This window comes from Cygnus olor, chromosome 1, assembly GCF_009769625.2.
Source record: "Cygnus olor isolate bCygOlo1 chromosome 1, bCygOlo1.pri.v2, whole genome shotgun sequence".
NCBI lineage: Eukaryota > Metazoa > Chordata > Aves > Anseriformes > Anatidae > Cygnus > Cygnus olor.
Genome location: NC_049169.1, coordinates 143,244,353 through 143,270,083, shown reverse-complemented (window position 1 = coordinate 143,270,083; position 25,731 = coordinate 143,244,353). Strand labels below are relative to the sequence as shown.

The 25,731-nt window shown below is 43.2% G+C and overlaps 1 protein-coding gene across 1 annotated transcript in view; it reads right to left on the bottom strand.

Annotated features, from left to right (window-relative positions):
• Positions 1 to 18,489, bottom strand: part of NCK2 (NCK adaptor protein 2) — an 85,071-nt gene extending 66,582 nt beyond the window's left edge. Inside the window, 2 exon segments of the mRNA XM_040536669.1 lie at positions 4,543 to 6,981; positions 18,169 to 18,489. The gene's annotated coding sequence lies outside the window, so the exon portion shown is untranslated.
• Positions 18,490 to 25,731: the final 7,242 nt, after the last annotated feature.

Genomic DNA, 25,731 nt, shown 5'->3' with positions numbered 1-25,731 from the left:
AGACAGATTACCATCTCATTTTGTGAAACACAAAGGAAATAGGAGAACAGGAAAAAAAGCAACCCTCAGGAGTGCATATCCACCAAAATTACCTACCGTGGATGCATATGGCTATTACCGATCAGTGCTGTAGTTTTGAAGAAAGCTGTGTTACAATTATAAAACATATAGCAAAGCCTTAAACACTTGGCATAAGTTACGTTTCTGAAGCCAGTTTTAGATGTAACACCTAAAAGCTGGCAGGCTTCCTCTGAAAGAAAAGTAAGAAAATTCCTTCCAGCGGAATAAAGCTTCAGATTCTTGAAGGAAGAATCACCACAAAGGAGGGCAGCATTGCTTCCCGATCAATCCTTTTACTATATCTACAAGCAGAAAAATTCTTTTCCAAGACTTCCAGAGAACTGCTTGGCCTTCTGATGAATGAATAGATATGCTAACAAGCAAGAGAGTATGCAAGATGACAAACACAAGCTTTAAAAAGTTCTTGGCACCTATTGCTCAAATTTATGAAGTCAACTGAAAGAGTGAGCCACCAGACAAAGGAACACATCTGCAAACTCTGAAGGTATCCCGCACACCTATACAAAAGCATTACTGAAAAACAGAGTAAGACTGTAGAGTCCCCAAAAAACTATAGAACTTTTGTAGGTCTCAGTCGGGTAGGATTTCCCCCAAAATTTGAGTCTGACTCAGGCTAATTACCACCAAATGATAAAAACAATTAAAAAAAAACCACTATTGCTTCAAGGAAAACTTACAGAACTAGAAAGTATTTGTACATCGATTGCCTGAAGGCAGCCTGAGTTCTGGAAAAGCCCTGGAGACCTGAAGCAAACAGCACCAAAGTGTAAAGCAGAGTACCAAATCTACAGGGGATATATTCTGGTTGCTAGACCATACTCTCCCATCTTCATTACTGTCATTACCTGCAATATCTAGATTAAAGCTTGAATGGGCATGCACTCATTTCTTAATTTTATTGCAGAGAGATCTGCCAAATTGCTTCTCGCTGATGTCTTTGAAATGAGTGCTTAGATAGCAGATTTAGTCTTTTAATAAGCGACTGGTAAAGATCCCATGACTTGCATAAGATACGGAGCGAGAGACTGCTGTAAAATATAATGGTGTGAAAATAAATAAGAAGGTCGAGTGGTGCAAAAACCGAGGAAGAAACAGGACAAAAACGGTCAAAATGTAAGACAAAAAGACATCAAAAAGAGGCAGAAAGATTTTATGCAATTAGTAATTCCTTGCACAGACAAGGGAAAGGAAAACACATACAGAAGCACTCTGCAGTTTTGTTTTGTCAATTAAGCTGATGACATATAAATGTCATTAATAACCAATTTTTAAAATTATTCAGAACAATCTGACAGAAAATAAAGGTAATAGTCTAGGGAAGGACATCCTTTTTGATACATCTAAGTTTCCGAGTTAATAAATTTAGAGACATTTATAAACAATACAGAAAACGCAGACCACCTACACTGAATATTGCACCAAAACATCACAGGTTTCAGCTGAAGTTTTGCATTTGACAGCTTAAAATTTAATCCTGAAAAACAAACTAAAATATTAATGTATTCAAGCCAGCCTTTCAGAAGACAACTGTGGAGATTTTTGTTGTTAATTTTGATCCAAGTCAAAGGTACAAGATGAAAAGGTTCGGTGTACAGGGATTCTTCCAATGTCTGAATCCACGTTCACTTGGCGATTTTAAGGGTTTCTCTTAAAAGGTTAACATGCATAGCTTTTCTAGAAAAAGTGAGAGAAGAGCTTTCAGACGAAGACACAAAGAAAAACGCCTTCCTAACAAACCCACGGTGTATTAACATCGCTCTTAAGCTATCTTACTACCAACGTTTATGCACAGAGGGAAATCTGAGAGTTGCATCTCACAAAGGGACCTGCTTATAGCATCAGGCACAGCACACTGTGTGTCAGCCCCCGTTCTGAATAAGATGCCCCGAGCAGGGACAACAGTGACCTACTTGTACCTGTACGTGGGGGAGGCACTCCGGGGTGCACTAGGGGAGCCTGCAGCGTATGCCCCAAAGAGGCTCCTGGTGCTCCTAGAGGAACCGCACCTTCCTGCTTCTCAGTCCTGAGCAGAAGCTTCATCCTTGCCAAACGGGTGTATTAATTAACATAGGCTTAACGAATCGATTATTTCCCAGGAATAAGAAAAACATTTCTCCACTGGGACACTGCAGCAGGAAGAACTGCTGGTACCTACACACACACACGCACAATCACTGCCCTGCATCACTTAACAGCACCCCTCCACGCTGATGCTGCTTCTGCGGTGGGAATGCACAACCACATTTCCTTCCCAAGGTCAGAAACGGCAGTGACCAGGCACACGGCGCTGAACCGAGCTACGGAGATGGTTGAACACACAAGGGTGAGCTTACAAGCAGGGCTGGAAGCTGTTAGGAACAATCGCTGCAGCAAGGTAAAACTGCTTTTAAGAAAAATGGGGGGAGAGGATTTAGTAGAGTAACCCTTTCCCCAAAGAACCGTCTCGTACTGCTAAAGGAAGACAGAATTAAATTTAAATTCTACCAGCTACGTGACTTCTGAAGCAAAATACTAATCATTCAAATTACATATGCCACAAGAAGATTTCCCCCTCCTCATATAGGAATGAAATTTTAAAATTCATCATCTTTAACTCTGTCAAAAACGTGTGTAACTGATCCTAATAACGAACTACCTTATTAGTTTGCTCTCCGCAAGACTGAGGTGCTTTTTCTAACCTAAACCAAATTCCCCAAACATCTTTTCTACATTTCAGAAGTTTTCATAGATTTTCTGGGATTAAAAACAACCCTGGGACAAAGATCTCCGGTAAAACTTCCTCAGCTTTTGCTAACCAACGACAGCTTAAGAAAGCTACTCAGGAAAAAACAATCAATAGAGTACTTTTGAAGGAGACGTGGATATAAAAATAACAGTTCAACCATATGAAAGAATTCAGTTCAGTCATTAAAGCCTGAAAGAAAGGTTAACTCATAGAAATGGTTGAAAATTAATGGCTGAAAATGGTAACGGAGCTGCCAGGAGCAAAAAGAAGCGCAGGGCACAGGCTCCCCATTCCTCAGCATCTGTGAGAATAAACACAGCCTCGCATAAGCCGACAGTCCTCCTGAAATTAGCGTGCGTTTTGGCACATAAATTACATCTACACCTTGCTGCATTAGGGCTGCAGCTCAGAAATAAGCATGCGATCCCTCAAGCTGAATTTACTTCAAAGCCTCCCCCATCATCTGCCTACAGAGCTCCGCAATAGATAAAAATTGAGAATGTGGTTTTCATTCATTTCTTCCAGGCACTCTAAAATTCGCACATGCACCTCAGAGTGGCTTGAAATCTGGTGTGCCATATGGCAGTGCATTTGTCATTTCCAGAAATATGTTGAGTATCGGTTCCAGAGACATAAAATCCCAATAAAAAAGATACAATAATAATAATAAAAAAGCTCACAACTCCTGAAGCCGACAGATTCTACCCAAACGCCACCAGCTTCATACTGCACACAACCGGAGAGCTCGGGCTTTGATCAGGCTTCAAAGAACCTCTTCATTTGCCCCGGAAAATAAATCTAATGCATTACCTCGTGGAAGCTCATTTCCCTACTGTTTTACAACGATGTAAAGTTATTTACACTTTCCTTAAGTGAGACTGAAGCAGAAACAATACATAAACATTGATACCCAAATTATACAAATACATTGCACTCGTGGCACCAAGTAACTGATTTACACGCTGCAGAAGAGTGGAGAATTGGGATCAAGAGTTTTATGGCTATTTCAGCGTGAACCAACTGAAGAAGAAATAATTACTTCTTACCGTTCCTGCATACAAAGTTTAATGGTGCACGTTATGAAACAACATTCAAAAATTACAGAACAATTACCAAACAGATATGATTTTAATTTTTTTTTTTTTTAACCCGGGAAAGAAATAAGATCTCCTGCTGGCTGAAAGAACCACATAGTCTCCGAACTAAGCAATTTAGGGTGAGGTTTCAAAAAATTGGCTGAGCTGAACTAAACATCTTGCTGTTGCCAAAATGAGCAAGTCCTGCGCCGTAGGTACAAAGCAACTAGTTCATCCTTCCGCTACAACTTCTGCTTTGCAGGGACGTCTGCTTTCCACTATCGGCAATCTGTGACTAAATGATCCTTTTTCAAAAAATATGAAAAAATATGGATTAGCAAGCTGCATTCGAATCACATTCCATGACTGGAATGTCTTTCTTCCTCGCTTTCTTTAGCAAAGTCAAAATCACAGATCGTAGTATTTTCCAATAGACATAAATGAACAATTATTCTTTTGTTTTGTTTTGTTGGCACGCTCAGTTTTCCCTGTTTTTTTATCCTTATGTTGTCTCTTGGAACAAAATTATCTTAGCAAATAAATATCTTTTTACCCCAAGGTTGAAAACGAACAGCAAGTAATAACTCTGCTGACAAGAGGTGCTATGGGGTGGTACTTAGTTTTTTGAAACACACAAACATAAATTAAGAAAAATCTTACTGCAGACAGGTGGATCCGAGAGTCTTTGAAGAACTTCCAGTGTGCATATTCCACAGCAAAAATTTGTTTTGGAAGCAGAGGATCTACATAATTTCTCCAAAACGTGGAGGTACTGGAAAGACTGAAAGCAAGTACAGGTGATTCTGTAACCAGAGTCATCCAGAACGTCTATGAGCAAGAAAGAAGGGAAGGATGCTACCAAACAACAGCGCTTCTATTCTAATGAAAAGAAACCACTCGCGAGCACCTAAAGCACCTTATGGCAGCAGCAACTGGGATATTCACCACTGCACAGCCACTGTTGCAATGCCCTCATCAATCCTGTTCGCCCCAAACCAGGATCCATTCAGCTGCTCCAGCTCCCCAGAGACGAGGTTACCGCGTGGCTGCCACTTGCATCTGCTAACGATGACAGCGCATCTACTCACTGCTGCTGGAGGCAGTGGGGTTTGAGAAAGCCAGTGCCTTTTTCCCCAGGCGCAATGAGCACAGAGCTGCCAGCTGCTGATGTTGCCATCTAGGGAACCTATTCCTAGAAAAGCAGGAAAAAGGTGTGGGCTGAGCTGCAAAGACAATGTTGAAACCAAAGCAGGCAGACGAGTCCTCTGTAATAAAAGAAGAAGTGAAAAAAAAGTCACCATGCCTGCTGAGATTTAGGTTGATGAGCAGACCTCTCCCCCTCAGCCAGTATCTGGGCTTTTTAGGCATACTGAGCTTGTGGGTGGGATGAAAAGCAGCTTTCACATGCTACAGCAAAGTTTTACTGTGCCCAGCAGACAAGTGAAGTATGCTAGATTTCCTGAAGATTTTAAGATTCATTGCAAGGTGGAATTAAAACAAACAAAACCCCTGCACTTTACAGTACTTTCCATGTGTTTTGCAGGTTGCACGGAAACCACCTGCTGGTGCTGCCAGAACAACTCAAGAAGAACCCAAGACTGAGTCTGACACGTCCAGACCTGCTGCAAAGAAAGGAAAATCCCACTTGGGAAGCTGAAATGAGAGAGACTTCAGTGTGACACATGGAGGTGTTTCTGGATAAGACAGAAGAAATTCCTTCTGGACTTCTGCTTGCAGGAAGACACAGTGGCCATCGGTTTGAAATTCGCCATCTATCACATTCGGTAACTCTCGGCATGGGAAGCAGAAGAGAAGTCAGCTAATGAAGCTGCACACATGCTGCCGTCCTCCCACTGCTATTTCCACACCGTTGGCGGAATTGCTCCAACTACAGCTGCCCGTACAGGCACGGTCATGCAGCTGGACCCGACTTTTTACCGCGCCGTCACCTAGGCTGGCTCCTGGCCACACAAGTGGCTACAAGTCTGCGGTAGCCGTCTATCCTAAGGCTCTCTGGAGTAACTACAGGATAGAAAGACAAAGTTTTATAAAACAAGACGCGAGACAACAGTTTTGAGTGCAGAATTAAGGTTTAACAAATACACGAGTATCGTACGCCTCTGCAGCGGGCAGATTATTGGCTTCCTATTACAATGGGGTTTTAGTCTGTAGCTTTTGCTTCAAAGGAAGGAAATCCTAACAGCCACTGTCAATGGCAGGATACTAGCCTGGCTACATTTGGGACAGCAATACAGGACTTGCCTGGGTCCTAAGGGCCTATCCTAGACAGAAGTATCTAGAAAAACAATTCTTACAATGTCACAACTAAAACGTTAAGAAGACAGAACTGATTCTCAGCTATGCATACTCTTCGTTCAATTACTGTTTTCTTCTTCACATATGTTTTTTCTTCCCAAAGTCCCAAATCTAAGTCTCTCAAAAGTTAACTAAATATATTCATGCGTAAGTGGTTTAAGTATCCTAACTCGGTTTATTACATTTTTGGAAGAGTTCAACTGGTGGCTTTGAACTGAAGCAGAGAACCAAACCAGAGCTCTGCAAGTAATAATATACTCCTTGGGGATCTATCATTAAAATGGTAACAATCCCTTAGCTGAAGCAAAGCCAGAAGATTCAAGATGGGAAATGAAGGTATGAACAGTAAGAACGTAGAAGTTCACTTCCTGGGCCCAAGGTTAGCAAACTGTTACAACTTCAAGGTACAAGCCAGTAAAGCTATTTTCCTTTCTCACTTACAGATTTAGCCTTTAAGGTGTTCTGTGCAATTTTTTTTCAAGCTTTCTGCATATTTTAATTTTACACTTAAAGATCTTCCTGCATTCTGAGACAATTCTTACTATTTTCCTTTGATGCTTTTTTCCTTGGATGTTTTCCAGATCAAGCTCTAAATTGAAGTTCAGTAGAAAAACGATCAGAGCACTACATTTCAATAACAGAAGCACTGAAAATGTGGCCTTCAGTGTATTAAACTCATTGCTGGAAGCTACATATGAAAATATATTACCCACCTCAGAAAACTCTCCATTGTTATAATTTGGTCATTTCACACACCAGTGATCAATCTCAGCTGAGCACATTCTGTAAGTCCACACATAACGATAAAAAATTAGACATACCAGAGAAAAATTAAAGCCCTTCCTTCACGAACAAGTTTATTCACCTAGTGATTTCATATAAAAATCACTTTTCTACTGCTTCTTCTCATGAAGCTAAACTAGCTGAAGATATATAAGTTGTTGATTACAAGGGTCAACAGCGTAGCCACCTGCATTGTGCCTACTTTGCAGTGAAAGATGGTACACACCAAGAATCACCTTTTATAAATATAGAAGAAAACAGTCTTAGAAGTACGCTCATTTTTTTTTAAGCTACAAAACGATTTAATACTAATGAGTGTAAATCATGAATCCCTCTTTTCAGTCTCTTTAAGCTCAAGTTTTATACTCTCCAACTCACTTTCCTGTACCTACCCTTAGAAATAAAGTTTCAGAGTGCACTAAGGATCCTCAGCGACTGGCATGAAGCATATTAAAGCCCATATACAAGCTGAAAACCTAAGGCTATGTTTCAGTACCAAAGAACAGACTTTTCATAACAACAATGTTATGAGGAATATTACTAAGAAATGAACATCTAGCTATTGGAAAACAGAAATACTTAGGCAAGACCGTATCTGTTGTTCCTGCAACTCCCTATCGCACTGAGACCCAGAGCTGGACCTCAACAAAATTGCTGAGAGGGGGTAAGCAGGAGGAGGACATTGCCAAGGGAGGGAAAGTTGGGTTTATGGTCCATTTTAGCCCAAAGCCAGTTCACACTGCTAAATCCTACCCCCAAATGGGCCACAGGGACATTGAAAAATTCAGTTCAGATTTACCAAATCATTCCCGAATACCAGGCTGTGGGCACGCACATATGTGGGTAGAAAATAGAAAGTACAGTAGAAATAGTAGAAAATAGAAAAGTACAATATCCAACAGAAAAATCCATACGGCACCACGTACTTACTCCCATCCCAAACAGATGAAGCAAGCAGACGACCGTGCTTTTGCGGCTGGTGTGGCACTACATGCTTAGCATAGTGAACCATCACAGCAAGAACAAAAATATCTTCAGCCAAATCCTCTTTGCAGCTGTTAATTTCAAGGAATGACTCCCTGGACGTGATGGATATACGAGTAACAGCCTCTACAGAGACTTTAAGAGGGGGCTGTTGGACAAGGGGCTTCTGACACGCCAGCAGGATGCCATTCAGCTACTCGACAGCCACTCGGAAAGTGAATTAATCCCAACACGTGCATTTCTAAGGCGATGCCCAGCGCCCACATGGAACTGCAGAGGAAACAGAAGGGAGGCTGGGGGCAGGAGGCACACACGGATGCTCTGAAAGAGGGGTTAGGGCACGGGGCTGCGGGATTTCCGCAGGGGGTGGGAGGAAAGACAATGTCCTGCCACGGCCCTCGCACCGCAGCTGCAGAGCCACACAGCCTTCTCCCCGGGACTGCTACAAAAACACAGCACTCCTCGTTTCAGCTTTCTGCAAATTAACTGCCATTTTAAAACAATTGCACTGAAAACGATACAAAACCAACGCAAAACCTTAACGATTTTTCCTCAATGTGACAGTGCTTCTTTTTATTTGGTGAAAACCTTTTATTGACTGAAGCGTGTGGGAACTCACCTTCCAGCTGAGCCCAACCCAACGTCCTGCTGCAGTGCCAGAAGACATTAAAGGAAGAAGAAGCCAGCTTAAAACAATTCTACAGAAATGTTGCAAACGAGGGTTCAGAAGTGTGGATAAACTGCGCTCATTTCAGAAACCTCACCCACTGCATTTTTTTTTTTTTTTTTTAACAAATTTTAACTGTGGCGTTTGAGTCAGCTCTTGCTGATTTACTTCTTAAACGAGCAGAAATACGCTACGCTAGATATAAGGGTTTTTTTTGGTTGGTTGGTTTTTAGTTTCATTTAATGATTTTTTTAATTGCTAAAATATTTCCACCATATGAATGGAATATAGACAACTCCAAAATCTATGCACTCGCTGTCAAGTCTATTCCCACTCAAAGCTACGTACAAAAACACCACAAAATGGAAAAGCAGGAAGGAAGAGACTCACAAACTCCCCAAACTGAAAGGCAAAATAGGATTTATTTCCCCCTGGCCCAAGCCAGCTGGGCTGAGAGCTGGTGGGTGGCAGCTGGCCGGGGGATGTGACTGAAGCTGTGTGATGCTATGTTTCGTGATCTTGGTTTTTGAACTGCTGGCAGCTTACAAGCCCTGCCCTGGACCTTTACAGGCACCTCCCACACGAGCAGAGAAGACCAGAGGTGACACGCAGCAGTCCCACGGTTACTGATTCCCAACCACTCCTTTGTCAAACACATCTAGTTTGTACACTGGAAAACAACTTTTAAACTGCCAGCTGCACCTGGAACTCGAAATGCCAAGCTGTTCTCTACATAGTCAACGGCAAAAGAGACTTTACAACCGCCAGGTAGCCGACAATTATTTTGCTGAAGAGCACACGCCTTCCCAGGCTGGTACTGGCATCTCAAAAATGCGTTCTTTCTGCAGTTAGCTAAAGACACAAGCAGAAAGTGGAGGTAAAGAAAGATGACTATCTAAATATGTAAGCACGATTCTAGCCAAGACCTTGAAGAGTTGCATCTAAAATGCACTGTATTTCCATTTTTAGGTATTACCTGTTAAATAGGGCAGTTACGAAAACAGTTTATGACTGCTTGTAAATCGAGATTTCAATGTTTTACAAAAGCTTAATGAAGACTACAGAAATGGTATTAACAAAGTTAACCTGTAGTACCCATATTCTGACCTTATATTTATATATTCAAGTTATTTTATTTTAACATGCTGAAGTATTTTGACACATACATCTAAAACCATAAGCCATTTTGAGTGAATGCACCACTTTTAATGGATGCACTTGCCACAGCACAGCAATCCCCTACTAGATTTGTTGGTAACTGAAGGGACTTGATAAAACAGCAACAGGTGCTCTGCCTGAAGTATCAGAAAAATCATCTTGTCTGGTAAAACTCCACCTTGACTACCTGCATTCATGATTTTCTGGCATCAAACTCAGGATTTCCATCTTGGAAGAATGCAGCATTTAAAATTACACTAGCTACTTAGCAAGCACAGCATACTGAATACCAAGCTGCTTCTGTTGCTACACACGCACGCTTACTAACATACGAATGCCATTTTTGCAGGAGAGTAAGACAATATCCATTCATCCAGATACCGTAATTTGCAGTTACAAGTGGTATCATTTTTTAACCATGAGTACGTAGCTTGTATTACCTCCAAGGAACCCAGATGCCCAACTACTTGTCCACTAAAATTACCCATCCAGAAGTAAGAAAACCAAAGAACAAAGCAGATAAATCACAAGGACAACCTGAAAAGACTTATCAACTATGTCCAGTTACACCATTAAACAACGTATTATAGTTAAAATGTGTTGAAATAAGTAGCTTTTAAAACTTTCCCCAATCAGAGAGAATTCTCAAAGCATTTCAGGGCTTTTCTTGCACTGTGCTTTTTACTTTGTTTTCTTGCTTTCATACAATCTGCTTTTCTGTTTTAAACTCTAGCTTTCCATATTTTAAAATTAAACACCAAACTAAACTATTCCTTGTTCTTCCCAATGAGGACTTTCCTTTGCCCATCACCTTCAGCAGGCGTTCCATCAACCACTGCCTGATTCATCCCTGTTTTTATATCTCAGTATTGTCGTTCATTAAATAAGGCTGAACTACCAGCAGCCTCACTAATTTTATGGAAATGCTCAGGGTTATGTCATTAGTTAGCGGATAGGTGTTGAGTCTGGCTGTATGACACTGCAGACAGGAGTTCAGCACATAATTTAACATGCGTGTCTTGACAAGTTAAAGAATGTATAGCTTAAAAAAAAAATAGGTGACCGGCAATGCAATTTTGGTTCTTGACTTGAGAAGACATACTTACGGGCTTAGCTTCGTGTTTTGTAAATACAGACAGGCATTTCAATAGGACCACTAGCAGTAGCTAAGCACATGCCTGCATTTTCACAGGGCCGCAGTAACAACAGGAAAAGTTGGGATACAAAAAAAAAAAAAAAAAGAACATTGTGACTAAGCTCTAACAACTTGTCTTCCTGGTATTCCGGGTCGACAAAAGGAATATCTGAACAAAATAAACAGCCAGGACCTCTGATCAGCAGAAATGGAAAAGGCCCTAGCGGAGCGCAGCCGTCAGTATGACAAGGTAGTACTCGCGGCAGAAGGCTCACAAAGCCCCAAGAACAACATTGCACAGACTTCAATAGTTTCCTGTCATAGGAGGCCTGTAACAGTTCATTACGATTCCCCGCGCATCCCTTAAGAGCCTCAGAGCTCATAAAAACGATGTGTCATATTTTGATACTCGTGCTAAACACAAGCTTTATTATTACCCATGTTTAAACCCAATACAATCCACACAGTCCTCACTGAGATATCTGATGAAATTTCTAATATTCATGAACTAGATTTTTAATATTGAATGCTCAAAATGATTCAAGCCTTTTGATGTAATGGAACATAAGTCATTCAGTGTCAAGTGGAAGGCAGATCCTTTATTATAGCATTAATTATTTGGGATATTAGCATTAACTTCTTTCTCTATTTGAATTAAATCGAATTCAAAACAGTGTGAATTTATGAATAGTCCACAATATAATTATTTCTGTTATCCCCACAGCACTAGCAGAAAGAGTGCCTACAAACTGAAAACATAAAGGAAGGATATTGATCATCGTTTTTCTTTCAACCTTTTTTTCTTTTTAAAAGACAGACACAGTGAAGCTCAATATGTTTTGCTCTAAAAGGCTTACACTCTTCTGATGTAAAAAGTTTCAGCCTTTATACCTACAAACACCATCTACATATTTTTTTTATTCAAGATGTAATGATTAAAGGAAAACAAATTTCAGCAAGATATACTGTAGCCAATTTCTTTTATGACTGGAACAAAAACATTCTTAATTAAAACCACAAAGCTCCAAAAATAGCATGGACTTTCACAAAATTTCAATACTCACTGGGAAAAATGCTGTGCCTTAGCTTACGGTACCAAAGTTACTGCATCAACAGGGTTCCGTGCAGTTCTGGCAAGAAAGACCAAGGATACGAAAATGGTGCTTTTTTCAGCAGCTAAATACCTATTTTTACTTCTTTTGTGGTACAGGCACAGACAGTGTTGCTAAAAAAAACCACAAAGCACTACTCAAAATAAAAAAATAGAAAATAATAAAAAAGTCAAATACTATTCATTAAAAACTGCTGCTTGCATATCAGTTGAGTCAGGGCTACCACAGAGTGCTAGATACTTAAGGATTATAACCCAGCATAACATTCCCATCCTAAGTACACACAATCAGTATTTACAGGTTTGTATTCATCTTGACAAGACTTCTGGAGTCTGGTTAAACCAAAACCAGCTGTCTAACTGAAAGTGCAACGTTATGAATAAACAACAGCCGAGGCCAAAAATAAACCACACCAAATGTCTGTGCCACCGTCCCTGCTCTCCCAGCCCATCTATACAGGTGTGAGCTCCCTGCCCTGCTCTCCGCAGCGCTCCTAACACGGGTGTTTGCAGGCTCCCTGGCAAGACAGCAGGAACACTACCTGAAAAAACAAAATAAAGATCAGTAAATAAAGTGCTTGCTCTGGACTCAACGCTTGGCCTTCTGGTTTTGTTGAAGTTCTTAATAAAAACACTGAAAGCATTCGAAGCATACTGATCTTTAAAGTGACCAGATGACGTACAAATATGTTTTCTCTTCTGTTAATCTGGCAAACTATCAAACTTAAATTACTAAGTAACTTTTCAACAAACACTAAATCTATTCAAAAAACAAAACAAACAAACAAAAGAAACCCAAAGGGCAGTCAGTTTTTTTCACCTGAGCTCAAAACCAAGGAAAACCTGCAATAAGTTTTGTGAAGCCACACAGAACATTCATCCAGCCCCAGCCTCCAGGATCCCCGGCACGTCATCCTTCCAGACCTGTCAAATTGGGTAACACCCTTCGTATGTTTGGAGGCACACCATCCATTCAGAGAAAAGAGCATCTGATTTGTTGTCGTGACAGCTATCACAACTCACCACAAGAACGTATCTTATCATACAGCCGCGCATCTTTCCTTCCACGTTACGAAGTTGAAAATAATTCCCTCGCCTCCATCCACAACAGCGTTAGGATGTCAGCTCAGAAGTAACTTTATCACCAGCAGCAGCAGCCCAAGGTGGCACTGGAACCACGTCAGGACCCACAATGGGCGGGGGAGAAAACGAAGGTAACCAACACACTGCTATTGCAAGGACAGGAAGGAAAAACAGCCACACCACGCCGTGCCAAGGGTGCTCCCCGTGCATTAAAGGCAGGAGGTCGTGCCGATCGATACCTGGGATCCCTCCCTGCTGTTATCAGTGCCAGGCTTTGCTAAACGGGCAGCTTAATTTATTGCTGTTCCTTGAAGTGTTTGATTAGTCCAGAATGCCCTAAAGAAATTCAGAGTTATACAACGATTTAACTCCCTATGTGTACAGTAAGTTTTAGCTGGATTTAGTGTTCCTCTTCTGTCCTTCTCTTCTTTTCCTCTTCTGTCCTAAACCTGAGAAGGGACTACTATTTTCCTACATAGTGAAGTAACTTAATCAGTATACAAAAAAGCATGATTTTGTTCATCTTAAATTGGACAAGGACAAGTTAGAAAATCCTATATTTGCAACCATAGATTTAACCTATATTTTGCATACTTAATAAACGCAATTCCTTTCTAAAGCATTCCCAACCTGCAATGATCTGTTCTCATTCTGAAGGGTAAGTTCTAAAACCATGCTCAGCGACTACTCTTTAATATAAGGACAATAAAGTTAAATCATAAGAGAACTAGACTTGCTTTTAACAGCTTTTACCTTCTTTAAATATAAAAAAGCACACAAAAAAGGCCAAACCACCACGCAGACCAGACCTTTTTGCTAACCCTGCTCCCACTGTCCTGCAGTCGCACTGCTTCCCCAGATTTGCACCAAGCTGACCTAGCGTAACCCATACAAAAAGGCAGCCAAGCAGCCTCAGAGCAGCTCCTCGCACCCTAACAGGACACGCCTCAGCGCTCCTGCTTCACCAAGGGGCCTCAACATCCTCCTCTCGCAAACTGGGCTGTCTGCTTTCATATCCCTGACATTTCTCCTTATTACAGCCCCCACAAATACTCTGAACACTCTAGATCTCAAGAACTGTAAAAGGGTTAAGGCTAAAATTTGACTTTCCACAAAAGGAAAAAAAATCTGAAGGCCTGCTCATTTATTTTCGGTTATTAATCCATTTTGGCTAAACGCTCCGGCCCTGACACAGCAAACATTATCCACACTCTTCCATAGATGATGCTTTAGGTACCTGCTAAGTGACAGACAAAGAAAATGTCCTACCTATCAAAAGTATTTCAGCACAACCTCCTGAAACCCTATGAGGCAATGAGCTACCATCTAACTGCACTTTCATTCCAAAACCATTTTTAATTTTAAAAATATATTTCGTTTGACTTTTGCTTCACGTTACTATCAAATTTTGTAAACGTCCTAAATATAGTAGGTTTTCTATAGTAAAGTTTCAGCTACACTCTACCTGTGGTATCTCTCAACACCTGTTTTCACATTTCCATAGCTATTTATATAGCTGTGAGCTGTCTGCAGACAGTAACTTAAATGAGTCAAGGTTGAGTAAAACTGGATCAAGTTTCGTCAGCTTAGATTAAAAACGCACCTGTATTGCATTCATTTTGCACCTGTATTCTCATGACTAAGAGAAATGCAACATTTTTCAGAATTCAGGTATCTATCAAAGGTCCCAGCATGTTCACTCCACTGTGCTTCAGAGAATAAAGACCATTAGTTACATGTTAACCATATTAACACTTGTTAATGAGATCAGGACCAAAAGCAGGGCAACAAACCTATAGAGGGAAAAAGCCTCTAAGCCACGCAGTGTGTTTCTACCCCTTTGAACAGATATTGGACATACTGCCAGGTCTGAGCTTCCATTCCAACAGTCGTTTTTCTCAACAGGAGTATTTCTAAAACTTCGCCGACAGCGGTTTATTGTGCAATACCTGTAATAATGTAAAATGCAACGGGTCGCTGTTCTCTAATCAAGATTTATTTCTCTGCGTAGGAATTCCCTAAATTTACAATACTCTACCAAGGCTTAAGAATGTACGCTGCCAAGCCACCTCACTGCACACCAAGTTATTTATGCTGGTTTTAAAACAGGAACTCAGTTTGTTAACGGAGAGAGACAAATTCATTTGTTGCGTCATATATATTTAATGGGATATAAAAATATATATTTCATATGTCAATGCACTTCCAATTTACTCACTTCGTTAGCATTTATGAAATAATTAAGAACCCTCATGACGGGGGAAAAAAGATTACTCTAGGAAAAAAAAAAACAACACTTGAAAGAATCGCTTTACCCACCACTAAATAGAGCAACAGTTTAACTGGGCAGAACACCGATGACTACGTTACGGTGAGGAAACTAGTGGATCTAATTGAATTGGCAAGAAAAAATTAAATGGAACACCCTAAAACAGGAAACAGCTTAGGATACCTGGGCTGGCCAACCTTCATGTACTCGCAAAGCAAAATAAACAGAAAAGCTATTTTTCAAAAGGCAGAAGTCACCAGATCTCATCCAGCATCTTTTTCAAAAGACCACACGAGAGTATGCTAGTTAAATTAATCGTATAGGCCTCGTCTGTGTGCTTTAGGAGGAAGAAACAATGCTATCTGCCACATCACAAACGCCACCCCTGTTGTCTGTGAAGGCCTTCCAATCCAGGAACTACTAGGGATCCTTGACTCTCAGGCTCTGTGGGAGCTATCGTTTTGCAACATTTCTGTATGCCTGGTAAATAGAAGGATAAAGGGTATTGTCTGCAAGTTTATTATTTCAGCAGAAGCAGAAAGCAGCTTGCCTGCAGCGCGCCTCAGCTCACAGCACAGGCAGACCAGACCACGCGCAATGACCTACTTCAGCTCAGCGGTGTGTCCAGCACCTTACCTCAGGTCTGACCACACTAACCAAAATACGGCAGCATCTTGGTTTTGTTGGTACCTTCCTTCAAACATCTCTGCTAACTCCCGCCAGCAACCCCCCTTTCGGAGAGCACAGGGGACAAGAGCGGGAAGGGAAGAGCCATGGCTGAGAAACCGCAAGTCCTCTCAAACAGAAATCATTTTCTAGAACATCCGTAACCATCAGATTCAAAGACATCTTGGTTTTGATTTTGATCCTGCAGCAAGTAAATTGATAGAGCACCTGCCTCTGCGAGTCTGGAGCAGGTTTTATGCTTGTATGGCATGAAAAAGAAGGACACTTCAGGCAGTTCTGCTGCTGCTCGAGGCTATGACCAGCAAACAATACTGCCCAAACATCACTGTTGAGTCACTACTGTAACTGCTAAGGAAAGCCATGAGCACCATGAGAAAAGGAATAACAAATGTCAATAGCAACACCAAGATAAAAAAAATGCAAAGGCTGGAAACAAAGCAGATGCTGCTGACCTTGTCCTTCTTCTTTAGCACACAGTTGATGTGACATGACACATAAGAGAGCAAATACCTTTTCTTAACGCTCCCAAGCAGCTAGGCAGGAAACTATAGAGAAAAGAGAGGAAGGAGAAAAAAGGGATAAGTTCCCTTTCCATTGCAGTAGCAAGGCAAAGGCTGAAGTTTGGGATTTATCATATATTCAGCAGCAAGGACATAGTATAAGCAACCATCCACCCAATCAGTGACTAACTCTGCTGTTGGTTTTGGAGAAAAACAGCAAAAGAGATCCTGAGTCCCACTGTACCACAACAGACATCAGAAATATCATCTAGCAGAGGTAAAAGGCTAGTACAGCAGCTAACAGCGCAGTGACAGAAAAGCTGCAAGGAGAGCTAACATTGCAATGAGTCTATATCTGTTTCATGGCCTATATTAAAATATTTGCTAATTACAGTCTTGATCTTAGCAGTACAGGTGCCTTCTGTCTCTACGTTTACTCGCTGCTCCCAAAAGCTACATCTTCTGTCAAAGTTTCAAGAAAGTCAGCTATGAGGACAAGACTGTTTAAAACTACCGGGGCCAGCCCTGAGACTTCAATATCCAGAGCTGTAAACCTGGGTACTTCTGAGAAGCTACAAAGTAATTTTCCTTCAGAAGCTCTAATCCTCCCTCCCGCACACACGGTGCCACTGCCACCATCTACGCGGTGCTGGCTGCTGAAGATTCCTCAAAAGCAGGAGGAGAAGCAGCGCTCTCAGGGAGACATTCCTGCCGAGCTCCTGCCCTGCCAGCCCTTTCAAATTCCTCCATGTTAAGCTCCCGGCCCCAGCTCTCGATGACATAAGGCACGCGTGGCTAGGCCGGAGAGGTCCGTGTTTATAAAGGCCACTCGTGGATGACGAGCCCAGCTCTCCTCCATCGGCCGGCCACGAAGGCAGCGTGTTCCCGGGGAGCAAATATTGCCTCACGGCACACAAAAGGAGCGGAGTCCAGCTAGGGGAGGCACGCTGGGAAGCGATCAAGTTTGAAACTAACAAAAGAACAAGACGGCGGTGAGCGGGTGCCGCATTTAATCCACGGAGGCACCTCAAAACGCAGCGAGGTGGTGGGGCACCCTGCCTGTGCCTTGCCCTGGGGGGGGGGGGGGGGCTGTTAACTTTTGGGGTTTTAAAGCTTTCTGTCGTCCAGCTCACGGCGAAACCCTGCAGTTTTGGGTCTTACGTTGTCCCGCTCATTGCTTTTTTGGGCTTCTGAAGTGGAAGCTAAGGGATGGAGAGAGGGCTGGGGGGGGGGCATTGCGAGAATATTCCCCACCGCCCGCCACCTTTCACCCCTGGGATGAGGACACGGCCCCATCGGGGTCCCCCTCACGGGAACTTTTGGGGGGACGGCGGCCGGCCCCGCACCCAAAGGACCCCCCAAGCCCCCGGTCCAACTCCACTCGCCTCCCCCGGCCACAAAGCGGCGGCTGTCGGGGGATGGAGACTGGGATTAGGATTAGGATTGAGATGGGGGGGGGGGGCACCGCCCGCCTGCCCCCCCCCCAGGTGACACCCACCCCGCCCCCCGCCGCCATATCCCCCCCCCCCCTCCCCCCGTTCGCCACAAGTTTGCGGCGCGGGGCCCGTCCCGCACCGCCGCCACCGCGCTTACCTCGGCTCGGCCCGGCCCGGGCGGCGGGGAGCGGAGCGGAGCGGAGCGGAGCGGGGCGGGGAGAAGGCTCCCAGCCCGGGCGGGCTCCGCTTCTTTGTCTCCTCGGCGGCGGTGCCCGCTCGCTCGCTCGCTCCCCCCCCTCCGCTTCCCTCTTCCCTTCCCCGGAGCGGATGCAGGCTGCGTGCTCCGCTGGGGGCCGGCTCCCCCCTTCCCTCTTCCTCCTCCGGACGCGTCCAAGGCCCCGGCCCTCGGCGGCTCCGGCTCCTCCGCTCCCTGCCCGCCCTCAGCCCGCAACGCCCGGCGGCGGCCCCGTCCCCGGCCCCTCCTCCAGCAGCCTCCCGCCCGCCCCCCCCCCGGCACAGGCACAGCCCCGGCCCCAGCCCCCGCCCCCGCCCGGCCCTTCCTGCCGCTGCCGCTGCCGGGATGGCGCAGGAGGAGCTCCCCGGGCTCCCCCTGGCGCTGCGGGAGCGCCGCCCTTCCTCCCCCCGCAGGAAGGCCCGGACGAGCCGTGCTGAGGCGGGCAGGGCGGCTCCGTCCCCCCCCGGGAGCGCTCGAGTTGAGGGGGGCACCTCGGCAGCCCAGCCTCAGCCATCCCCCCCCGTGTTGAAGTTGACGCCCCGACACCCCCTCGAAGTTGAGGGGGGCTTGGCCAAAAAAAAAGCCCCAGCCGCAGGCTTGTGGTCATCCCAAAACCCGCCGCACACCGTGGTGTGGGTCATCCACCAGTGGCCAAACGTGGGAGGTCCCACAGATGTCCAAAGGGTGATGATGGAGGGTTGAGATGGTGGTGCCAGGTACGGCCTCTGTCATGCTGCCAGCCCTATCCCACCCCCACAGATCCACAGAGTAGTTTGGGTTGGAAGGGACCCCAAAGATCACCCGACTCCAACCCCCCTACCATGGGCAGGGACACCTCCCACCAGGCCAGGTTGCCCAAAGGCTCATCCAGCCTGGCCTTGAACACCTCCAGGGATGGGGCACCTCCACCCCTGGGTGGGTCTGTGAAGTGGCGAGCTACAAAAGGTTTGGCCTTGTGGAGGTGGCCACGGTGTCCAGCAGGTAGAAAGCCACATGCAAATCCAAAATAAACTCATCAGTGCTGAGAAACTGCTGTCCTGCTTTCCCCGAACAAGGAAAAAAAACAGTGGGGATAACCTCATGCAGATTTTCAACTCTTTACATATACCAGTTACAGAAATACATGTCCCGAGACTGCCCTGTGTTTCTATTTGAAATAGTTCAGAAATCTTTGAATAATTCCCTCTTCCCCTTCTTAACTTTTACGTGTTCTTACAGCGTTTAATTGATGGTTTCGGCAGCCCCGGTTGCCTTTTGCATGCCTGCTAGATAAAACCGAAAGAAAAGCGTGGCCTCTTGTTTCTTCCAAGACTTAGTGTGCACCTCAGGAAGGGACAGAAAGACTCAAGTCCTTTTGTACACACGTTTGACTGATTCAGAGGGTTGTTAATCTCCCCTTCTGCACAATAATCTGACCCTGCTTTTTGAGAGCTGGGAAATATTTGGGGTCCCAGGAAGGGGAATTGCACTCTGCTCCCCAGCCTCCACCTCACCACGAGGTGAGGCCTCGCTCCAGCCTCCCTCCAGGCTTCAGCCTGCGAAGGATTACACCAAATTTAGATGAGACTGGCTGTTGAAGTACTTTTGGAAACATGTCTTTTGTTCCTGGAATAAAATACACTGTAGGGGCAATAGTAGAGAGGTGAATAATCCAGCTTTAGTTCACATTTATAATGCACAATCAGTGTTTTTTTTTTTTTTTTTTTTTTTGGTTTTTGGGTTGTTTTTTTTAGGTTTTGTCCCTCCTTACCACAACTTTCTAATTTCATCACGCAAGAATCTCCTTTTTTGTCATTTTTTCTACAATGCCGCTGAGCTGAGGCTGTGCAGGGGAGGGTGGCAGGACAGTGCCAAGTCTCCAGTCCAAAAGAGACCTCCAAAAGTGTCCAGCAGCATAACACACCAGTAGAGTGTGGCAGTAGAGTAGGGCAGTAGAGCTCAAGGCTTCCCAGGTACCTAAAGAAAAAAATAAAAATAAAAACGATGAAGCGCACCTAGCTCAGGCAGATTAATGCTAATAGGATTTATGGACGAAAAATGTTCTGAGACAGGATTTGAATGAAGACATTGTCTTCAGGCAAAGAACTAATTTGAGGACTCTGAAGCATACTGTTGTTAAATATATTTAATTACATTAAGAAATGATCCATTAAAGCTGTTTTTGCCATACTGTGGCTTATGACAAACAGAGGACACCGTAGAAAGGGATTGGAGTGGTATGTTGAAGGGTGCTCAGATTGCCTGCTGGAAGTATCCTTTCGTTTCGCCAGCAAAAAAAGACCATGACGTTGCTTTGAGTAGTATTTCAAAATGTTGAGCCTACTGAAATATTAATGTACACTTTTTGAAATATCATAATTAGCTGTTATCTCTGGAATAACTGTTATTAAACAGATCTGACTGCTTGTGATTCTAATGAGAATTATGTTCTAAATATGAGAAGATGATAAATTTGGGGGAATGTGCACAGAAGTGAAAGCAGTACATGATGCGGTGGGCATGCTATTTTGTATAAAGAAAGTAAATATGCAAAACATATACTTTTGCATATGCATAAGAGTGGCGCAGTCCTTAGAAACTATATACACAGGAGAGAACAGCATGAATATTTCTCCCAGCCTAAGGCTATAACTGTATAGTAAAAATAAAAGAAAAAATGGTTAAGCAATAGGAAGATGTCTCTCCATCTTGGTTGAAGAAGCAGTCTACCTCACACTACTCAGAATAGGGTTACGTGCAAACTACAAATCTAAAGGTGACTACTTAATGGCAGTGATTTGCACAAGACACTGGAAAACCGTATTCTTTTCTTTTTGCTTTTATTTCTTTATTTTTTCTTTACCTTTCTTATCTTTTTGACCACCCATTTCCATTCCCTGTGTAATGCTACCTGTGTTGTATTGCCCAGCACAGCCGTAGGTTCCCCAGGACTGTGATGCAGCTGTAATCTCTGCCACGAACTCCAATCCTGCAGATGTCATGCATTTACAACTCAGAGAGACATGGATGGGATTGCTGTCTCTGAGATAAGTCTCCTTCCTCGTTCTGCACAAGTCACTCACCCTTTACCCAGATACTTCAGTTCTCAGCTGCCCAATCTAGACTCTGAGTTAATACATGTTCCTGAAGGCCGGTGTGAGAAATTCCTGCGAGGATGTCAGAAGGAAGAACTTTCTGTTAAAATCTGGAAAACAGCATAGCCCAGATCAGATATGGACAGCAAAGGCATTTTGCCCCTCTGTGTTAGTTCACTGCAGAGAAAATATACCTAAATCCAAGTATACCTCTTTTAAAAACTGTTACTCCTGCTTTACGAAACTGCCTTTTAAAGGCAACAGTATTTTAGTAAACTCCATATATACATGCAGTGTTGTAATACTACGATGGAGAGGTGAAGGAGCACAAGGTACTCTGTCAAAAAAAAAAAAAAAAAAAAAAAAACCACCACAGGGTGGCTTCTAATTCTCTCTAATCTGAAAAGAAAATAAGGTTAATCTTAATAACACCTTTGAGAAAAAATACCAGCTTACGATTAAGTAAATTTTAAAATACTGAAAGCAATGTCAGTGTGTTTTCTCTCCCTCAAAAAAAAAAAAAAAAAAAAAAAAAAGATCTCCTTAAAGGGTTTACGTTGCTACACATCATATAGTTTCTACTTGAAGCATCTGTTTGCTTCCCCTGTACATGATGAGGAATTACAAGACCACTACCAAGGGAGAATAGATCCCAAATACTCAATTAGTTACTGCTGAGTCACTTAAGTGTATTTGCACAATGATTCTAATTCAGCCTGACAGTAACACGGCTGCTTTTCGCAGTTGCTGCATGACTGCTGCATCTTCAATGACATTTACAAAAAACATTGAGGGGGAGAACGTGTCCTCAGAGCTCCACATACATCCAAATTCTTCTATTCAATGGACCAGAGCTACCCAGAGGTGCTGTAAAACTGCAAGCTAAATCTATCAGCAGATCACATTTTATTATGACAAATTCTATCGTTATCTTTCGTAGACAGTTGCTAAGATTCAGTGTATTTCTGCAAGGAAAACAAACCCGTGTTGTGGGCTTTGGAAATGTCAGGGCCCTTGATTCCGCTGTTTATTTAAAAGTGGAAGCGCGCTGAGGGATGCCTTTTGAACTCCTTTCAAAGGTTAAAACTGATCTTTCATATAGCTCTGAAATTCAAAATACTGCTGCTAAATGGTTTGACTCTACAGCGTAATCTTCGCTTTGCATTTAAATACCAAGTCCTGTCCGGAGCTGGCTGCTCGGCAGGCTGCAGCGACCCAGGCGCTGCATCTTCCAGCCTCCTCTCAAGGGAGGAGAACGACCCCGACACGTGGCAGCGCCATGCAAGAGTCGAGAGCAAGCTGCGCGGGACGTGGAGCCCTGCCACCAAGGTGGGTGATGTTGGTGAAATGCTATTAGCCATGCTGGACTTTTCTTGGGGCCGGAGGCTGGTAGTTCCTTCTTGAGGGGAAAAACAGGCAGGGAGAAGCAACGGAAGAGAAACAGAGCAGGTCGCACCTCACTCGGAGCCCCAGCAGGCTGCCTGACTGATCTAGAGATTGCATGTGCCCAGCGGTGCGTTTCTTTGTAAGGAGCATTTATTTGTCAGTGTGTGTGTGTGTGCGTACCCCTACTGATGGAGGGCAAAACGCAAGCTGGTGGTGGGCCTTTGCCAAGCCTCCCCCCCCACGGCTTGCTCGGGGACCACCAGCCGCGGCCCTGCAGCAGCCGTGGGCATGGGAAGGACTTCTCTGCCCCCCTAACTTTGGTGTGGCAGCTGTGGGCTGGGCAGGAGGGCTATGGCAGGTCCATACATACGTTGGTTGGTCCCGTCACCTCAGGGCCCCGGGCACACGGAGCAGGGGGATGGTGGCAGTGGTGCAGGCTGAGAGGTTGGAAAAACAGCTGCAGGTTGTGAACGAAGGCAACTGGGCACTCCTGTGAGGTGACACGGCCTTAGCTTTACCTTTAGACTGCAGAGAAGGAAACCAATACTCCTTCTTAGCCTTCCCATGTCTTTTATAAAAAATGATGGCCCCGCCTTTGAAAACTGCATCACCAATTGTAGTATTGCCATTGTTATACATAATATTTGGCTTCTCCTGGAGCCCCAGCTCCAAGAAGCATAAGGGTATGCGAGAAGCTCAACTTTCAAAAAATATTTTCATCCTCCGTGACTGACAGGGTAAGTCTGGAAACCTAATATCCCAATGAACTCAGAAACCTGTAGATAAAAGAAAAATCAATGGGCTTTTAAATGAGGACTTTACGTTGGTCTCATGGTTGGTGTCCTGACTGAATTTTTGAGTATTTGAGGTTGGTGATTCTGAATCAGGTCAGAGAGTGAAAGTGTTTTTCTGCTGTTACAGGCTGGCTATGAAATTTAGCTTCATGCAACATTTTGTATCTGAACGTGTAATGTGGACTGTTACCAAATGGCACACAGTGTTTTAGTCTGCGATCCACACAGATCTACACATGTCAAACATCATCTAGGGTCTGCATAGGTCATAGCCATATCTGCTTTGTCTGATTCAGGCAATATGAAACTGCAATCTGTATTTTACATTTCAATCTAGAATGAAAAGACAAAAAGCCCATAACTGTAAGGTGATTGTGGAAAGTATGATTTTCCCTGCATCTACAAGATCTATAGTAACAAGAGCTAAAACACCAGGGATATGTAGTAACAAACCAAGACTGCACCTGCCTCTGATGAAAAACTTGACTTCAAGATGAATTGCTTGGCCAGTTTTTAAAGTTGTTTCTTAATCTTACAGAGCTTACAATCTCCACACTTAACAAATGAAGTCACCCTTGTTTTCTAATGAGAAAATTGTTTTAAAAGATTGGAGGAAGACAATGTATGACAAATGTAACGTCTGTCACATCTTTTGTCAAGGATGTTTTTAAGCAAGGTTTGTTACACAGGGAAACATTCGAAGTGACTGTAACTAGGTGTGACTTTAAAAGCGTAACTTGGATATACAAGATGATATACTGCTGTTTCCAGTAGAACTGGTACATAATTATTGTAAAATACTGTGTACTCTGGTATTTTGCTGTCACTCAGCAAATAACCTCAGTCACCACTGCGGAATTAATTGAATAGTACATCAGCACAATCAATTGCTGCTGTAACTAATTAAAATTAGAATTAGCTGAAAGAAAACTAGTATAAGGAACTAACACGATTGAAGGAGAAATTGTCCTGTGACTCCATCAGTTATAATTTAAATTGCTGAATGATTATACATAATAGGAAAACTGAATACAAGACAGCAGTGTAAAAATCACTGGTCAAATACAAATATTATGTAAAAGAATCTGGAAACACTGAATTGTTAAATTGGCTATGGTGAAACTTTTAAGCTATACAAAATGATAAATATAGGTTGTTAACTGAAATCAAGACAAAGTAAGATTTATTTTAAATGTTGATTGTATTTTAAATGGAACTCATGCTCTGTATGCTTAATTATTTTAAGGAACAAATTTATTTTTTAGTTGTCACAAAAGAGCTGGAAAAAATAATCAGGTTGAAAAATATGGTTACAGGTTTCTTCTTTTTTTGCTGTTGTTGTTTGTGGGTGTATTTTTTAGCTTTAAACCAATCCATTTTTCAACAGCTATTGCAAAGACAGCAACCTGGCTACAGCAAATGGTTGAGCTTATCTAACCTCAGATCTGCTCCACTACAATTTTTTTAGCTGATCTCTATTACACACAGGTATTGTCTAGAGACAAGAGAAATAATTCAGAAATCAGTGTTCCTGGGCTTTGTTTTCTATCTGTCACTGTCACCAAACTGCTGTATAGCTTTAGCTTAGTCAGTAAAGCTTTGGCAGTTTAGCCCTCCTATATGATTATATATATGAGCGCTCTTTTATTTGATTATAGTTCACTGGGATGATGGAGGGCTAATTTGTAGATGTAAAGCACGGCGGGTGTTGTATACAGGTAGTATATTTTAGTGTTATGACTTGCAGCAGCTCAGTCAATTCTGATTTAGCTGAAAATTTCTGCACTCAGCTGATGTGTATCAGGTGCTTTTTAAAAAAATACGGGGTGGATCTTTTGAATTTATAGTTTTGACACTCATTAGGCAAATACTTTTGTCATACTAATGTAAGTCAAGCTGTGTTGAACTATAGTGTGTGAACTTAGATGGGCACATGAAACAAGAAGAATCTGGATGTGCGTCTGCGCCGTTGCCATCTCCCAAAGGAGGAGGAGAAGCTGACAGCGCTCCTTAGAACAAATCCTGCTGCTGGCAAGAAATAGGCAACTCTGGGCAAATGGTCCACATGGTTCTGCAGATTCCTGATTTGAAATATCACGACTCTTTCAGTGCCAAACTCCTCTTCAGCAGAGACCGTGGGTTCTGCCATCAGGCAGGAGGGACACGGAGCAGGTGCTGCAATACTCAAAACACCAGAAAGAAAATGCAATGGTCCAATGCATTTAGGATCT